The 6,016-nt window shown below is 39.8% G+C and overlaps 1 protein-coding gene across 4 annotated transcripts in view; it reads right to left on the reverse strand.

Annotated features, from left to right (window-relative positions):
- Nucleotides 1–6,016, reverse strand: part of Wdpcp (WD repeat containing planar cell polarity effector) — a 370,658-nt gene that overhangs the window by 259,745 nt on the left and 104,897 nt on the right. The window lies entirely within an intron of this gene.

Raw genomic sequence — 6,016 nt, forward strand, 5'->3', positions numbered from 1 at the left:
TATGAAGTACAAACATACTCTGTGATACATTTTAATATATAAAACAAACATCTAAGCTATCCCACATATAAACAGGCTACAGTGGAATATGCAAGGTAAATAGTTACTATTATATGAGGCACAATTACTTAAAAATTAATTATGTAAAAACCAGTGATATTCAGATAGTTTGTTAATCTGCATATCATGATGCAATATAACCACATTTTTAAAAGCAAGATGGTGAAGACATACAGCCTGTACCTCCTCTCATTTTAAAAGCAGGAGCTAGTGATACACACTATTGATACTTTTTGTTTCTCAAATAGGACATCATTAGTTTAGACTGATTGGGAAAAGGCCAGACTGACTCTGGAAGAAATTAACATCTTACAGATATTTAAAAGATATTTATATAGCTCTCAAATGCTTGCTTGGAGATTCATATGGCATTCTGCTAGAGATATACTATGCTATATATTAGGAGTGCATATAGTGATATAAGTTAAAGACATTATAGAAATTATAAAAGAATGTTCTTTGCAATAAACTTCTGGGAAACAAAACAAATTTGAAAAGTATTTTTAAAAAACTTTTAATGGGAGGCTGGAGAGATGGCTCAGCAGTTAAGAGCACTGACTGCTCTTGCAGAGGACCCGGGTTTGATTCCTAGCACCCATATGGCGGCTATGAACCGCCCATACCTCCAGTTCCAGGGGAATCTGAAGCCCTCTTCTGACCTCCACAGCATTGCACAACATGGGTGCACTCACATACACATAAAATAAAAATAATAAAATATTTTAAATTTAAATTTTAAAAAACTTTCAATGGAGGAAAAAGCTTTCAGTCTCTTTACCATTAGAAGTACCTCAAACATTTTCCATATCATTAAGAATGATAATCCGCAGTAATTTTAGACAGTATAAACATCTCTGGCTCTTCATCTTTACAATCATCAAGAAACAAGTATATTCAGATAAGGAGACACAGTGCGTCATGAAAAATGTGGTAGCCTAAAAGAGCTCAATCCTGCCCAAACAGCAGAGCTGTGAGAAAGCCTCCAAGAGGTTGCAAAATGTTAGTTAAGTGCTCAAAGAAACACAGGATTTCATCAGTCTAATGATGATGGTGGTGATGACGATGACAGTAGACAACATTAAACACTTGTTCTAAACATTTGGTATATGTACTACCCCATTTAGCCCTCATAGCTCTCTTGTGGTAGGACCAGCACTGCAATGTGGACCTGAGGTCACATAACCGTCTCTTAGTGAAGGCAAGCTTTAACTCACAGTCTAGCTCCAGGGGCTCTGCAGGCTCCCCCATTGCTCTCTGTATTGTTGTATACAGAGATGTGGGAGGGAATACACAGGATAGTTTGAATCAAAGGACTGCATGTTCCACAACGACAGATACACGTGGAAAGCAATGAAGCAGAAGAGCAAGAAAGGGCTGGGGAGCTGAGTTAGAGCAAGAGTGCTTGTGCTACAAGCATGAGGACTTGAGTTTGAATCCCCAGCACCCACATAAAAAGCCCAGCATGGCTGTACATGTCTTTAATCCCAAGGGGAGGGGTTGGGGACGGAGATGAGCAGATCCAAGAGCTCACTGGCTAGCCAGCCTGGCCAAAACGGTGAGCTTCCAGTTCACAGAGAGACTCCATCTCAAGACAATATAGCAGAGGACAGTATTAGCGCACACTGCAGTACTGCTCTGGCCTCTGCATGTGCAAGCACAGGCCACTCACCCACAGTCACATGCATACACCACACAGAGTACACACAAAGAAAAAGGGGGTGGGGGAGGGAGAAAGGGAAGGAGGGAGGGAAGGAATGAATGAAACAGGCTACAATAATGATTTTTGGATTGCTCTTAAATGTATTCTCTTCCTCGAATCATTCTCATCCTTGCTTTAAAGGCCAGGTGTGGTGGCGCACACCTTTAATCCCAGCAGAGGCTGGTGGAACTCTATGAGATCAGGGTCAGCCTGATCTACACAGTGAGTTCAGACCAGCTGTGGCTACAGGGAGACCCTGTCTCAAAAGGACAAAAAAAAAAAAAAAAAAAAAAAAAAAAAAAAAGCCTTTACAGGTAGCAGATGAGACAAAGGACCCCTCCATCTCTGGTCCTGCTTTACTGTAACTAGATGCGAATCACTACTGCATACTGAATTAGTACTAAGTATAATAGGTGGTTTATGAAGGAAAGGCATCCATATATGAAGATGTTTATTTGAATTAGGATATGCAAATGGGTTGATATCTCATTGTGATAAAGAAGAATCTGCTGGGGCTGGAGAGATGGCTCTGCAATTAAGAACACTGGCTGCTCTTGCTGAGGGCTCGATTCCTAGCACCCACATGGCAGCTAACAACCATCTGTGACTCCAGTTCCAGGGAACCCAACACCCTTTTCTGATCTCTGCAGGCACTGTATGACACAAGTGCACTTATATACATTCAGGCAATACACTCATACATATAAAAATAAAAATAATAAAATATTTAAAAAAGAAGAATCCGTTGAAACAGATACACACTTCTGAAACAGCTTCGGCCGTCACCAGTTTCCAGACTACACTACAAAATAAGAAATCCTACTTCTCAAAGTTTATTCAGGTGCCAATAACTATAATTTATGACAATTTGGGCAAAGGCAAGGTTGAAGTTAAGCTATTTTTTGTTACATAAAGACGAGGGAAAAGGAAAGTAGACCGCATTCTTTTTAGTAGCTCACTTTGGCTATTTCTAAGAGGCAGAAGTACTTTTACAACTTGAAAGCCGGGACTGGAGAGACAGCTCAGAGGTTAAGAACACTGGCTGTTCTTGCAGAAGACCTGGGTTTGAATCCCAGCACCCACATGGCAGCTAACTGTCTGAAACTCCAGTTCCAGGGGATCTGACAGCCTCTTCTGTCTGCGGGCATTGTACGACAAGGGTGCACTTACCTACATGCAGGCAATCCACGCATACACATAAAATAAAAAAATAATAAATAAAATATTTTTTAAAAACTTGAAAGCCTATATTTTTAAGTTTGAAAGTTACAGTATTTTGGAAAGAATAGGCAGAAGGAGCTTGGTGGAGTGCTTCCGGTGTTAAGAGTAAACCAGTCTGTCCTTCGCATTTGCCACAGGGAAATTGGGGGGGAGGGGGTCAGTCCAGCCATGGCCTGGGCTCGTCTCCCAGAACTCATGTCAAGTTGCAATGTGGTACAAGGACTGAGGGAAATGTGCTGCAGGAAGAGATGTGCAGCAGAAAGCAACGGACGGTAGCATGAAGGTACGCTGAACAGGAACTGAGCCCTGCAAAAGCAGACATGGCAGCCGAGGAGAGAAACACCACGTTGGGACAGCGTGATGATAAGTGCAAGCACGTACGAGTGAGGCAGAGAAAGAAAATGGCCTGCCACGCCATGACTGGACTTGCTCATGGACTCGCCACAATCCCGTGAACTACCCAAAATAGGTGTGATTAAAGAGAGGGCTTTGCAAGTGGTCTGCAGTGACGGAGGGAGGGCGAGAGACAGAAAAATGTGGGTTCTTCACCCTTTGTCTTGAGTTTCAACTACCTGCCAAGAAGACTCCGTAACACTGAAGGGCATTCATGGAGTAAATAAGGTGCTTTGTTAAAATCTGCAACAACTGGAATGGGAAGGGTGGGAGACCAGATCAATACACCTTGCTAATCTTCAAGATGCCTTGCCACCTTTATACTCTACACATGTTTTTAAAACACTTTTGAAACATCTTGCATCTTACTCAAGAATGCTACCAGCGAAAAAGAATGCTGGTAATTTCCTGGTCTAAAAAATCTGCCTGAGGAAGCAGTCAAGACTGAGCTTGTTTTCCTCAAATATTGTATTAGTTCATAAACAGTTGTTTTGAAGTAGCAAAGAATTTCACAAGAATTCTGGACTCTACATTTTGGGAAAGAGGTGTGGACAGGGATTGAAAAGTAAGTGAAACGGGCTACCGAGCTGAGCAATGTAAGCCACTTACGCATTTCTCTGGGGAGCAAAACTAGCAAAGGAGACACAGGACTGGAACAAAAGTAGAGCGCAAAAAGACAGGCTATTGCTTTACTATTGGACAAGAAGAATAACTACACACAAAAAATAACAGAATAAATAACATTTCAACCACAACATAAATTTTCATTCATTAAAAAAATTTTTTTAGCTTTTACAATTTCTGTTTATTTTAATTATATAAGGTAGTTTATGTCAGTTTCTGGTGTCTCAAAAGGCCATGTGGATCGCAAACAGCTAGTCTTGGAGAGTAGATAAAAGTATTACTAAACTGAACTTGATCCAGCTTTAGGGTGATGAGTCAAACTTTGAGGACAGAGAGGTAATAAAATCTTAAGAAGCCATTTTTTAGAATTATTTTTACAGAATTCTAATTCAGACTCAATTTTTAAAAAGTAACATGTAAACTAGAAATCATTTCAGTAATGTATTGTTGATAATGTTCTTCTGCAAAATAAAAATGTGCTTTAGAAGCAGAGATTACTTAGCACTTAATAAACTGCAAACCACTTGTCTTCTGCCAGAGCAGTGAGGTATTCAGTTGCCTATTTTGACTGCTGTGGGGAGGACAGGATGCTTGAGGGCAAATAGAACCCTAATGTAAAACACGATAGCAAAGAAAGAATTAAGAAGGCACTGCTGTGACACCACGGCGCCAGCAAGACATTTAAAATGGATGTGTATTAAAAAAAATACTGCAAAGACCCTGAGGGAATCTTTCTTGGACATAAGCTTGGAACATAGCTTGCTATTTATTATCATATATTTTCTCAAGCAGTATCTGTTTGCTAATTGAAAATGAATGAAAAGAAAGGTAAGTGGCATGAATTTAGATAAAACCACTGATTTGCTTTTTTAGGTATTACAACCATCATTAATTTTTCAATTACATAAAACTCAGTGTATTACCTCACAATTGTTTCTCTAATATCATTAGCATACTATCATATAATACCTGTTAAGTATATTCATGAACACATGAATCAAAGACATATTATGACAAATAAAATATTTTTTCCCAAAAACTTTCAACACTGAACTAAATAATTAAGCAATGATTTAAAAGGGCAGGGAACTCTCAAAATGATGAGATCTCAACGATATAAAGCATTTGAGAATTGGTAGATTTTGGGAGAGACAGAGAGAGTAAGAAAGGAAGGAAGAGCACATACATAAAATTAGAAAGATACAAGGCTTATTTAGGACAGGTAGGCAACTAATTTAGTGTGTAGGTGGCAAAGAGAAATCAGGGCAAATGAAAGATGTCTGTCAAATTTCAGAATTAGGACTTATTCTTACTAAGTAGCTAAACAGGAATAATGAAATTCTTCAGATTAGAATTGTTGGAAGACTACTGGGTACATAGCAAACTAGAAGCACAGAGGAAGTGTGATCTGTAAGTGACCAGTGAGATGACTTACATACTTGAGATCGTGGGGGTTGGAATGTAAAAAGAGGAAAGAGACCCAAGTGACCTTAAAAGGGAAGAGAAGAGGAAAAGGGACAGAAAGAAAAAAGACAACTGGATGTGGGCACCGATGAACCGTGGAAATAATAAACGAATGACCACCAAGATCATGGCCGCTGCTTTCCAGAGTTCACTGTGCATCCCTGCTTCCTCATCCCATGCCCAGCAAAAGGGCCCAAGACCATTCCAGACATCCTGTTCTATACATTACATTCTATATACAGCGACTGACTCCTCCACTCAACCCAGGCACCTGAATTTTCCTAACTACTTCTCACTACTTTATCTCTTGTTAACACTTTCATGTTCCTCTCAGTTGGTAACTTGGGGTCTTCCTGTTCTTAGGCTGTGATTTAACTTCTTCAGCCTAGCAAAGAACTCCCACACTGTTCTTCTTAGCCACACTTGGTTCTTAAGAACCCCTTACCCAGACTTCTTCCCACCTGGTTTTTCCTAATTTCCCAGGAACAACTTGGACCAAAACATCATAGCAAAAGGGTAGTCTAAAATAGGAGTGATTTTGCATATATATATATA

The sequence above is a fragment of the Nannospalax galili genome, unplaced genomic scaffold (genome assembly GCF_000622305.1).
Source record: "Nannospalax galili isolate Female #2095 unplaced genomic scaffold, S.galili_v1.0 scaffold805, whole genome shotgun sequence".
Classification (NCBI taxonomy): domain Eukaryota; kingdom Metazoa; phylum Chordata; class Mammalia; order Rodentia; family Spalacidae; genus Nannospalax; species Nannospalax galili.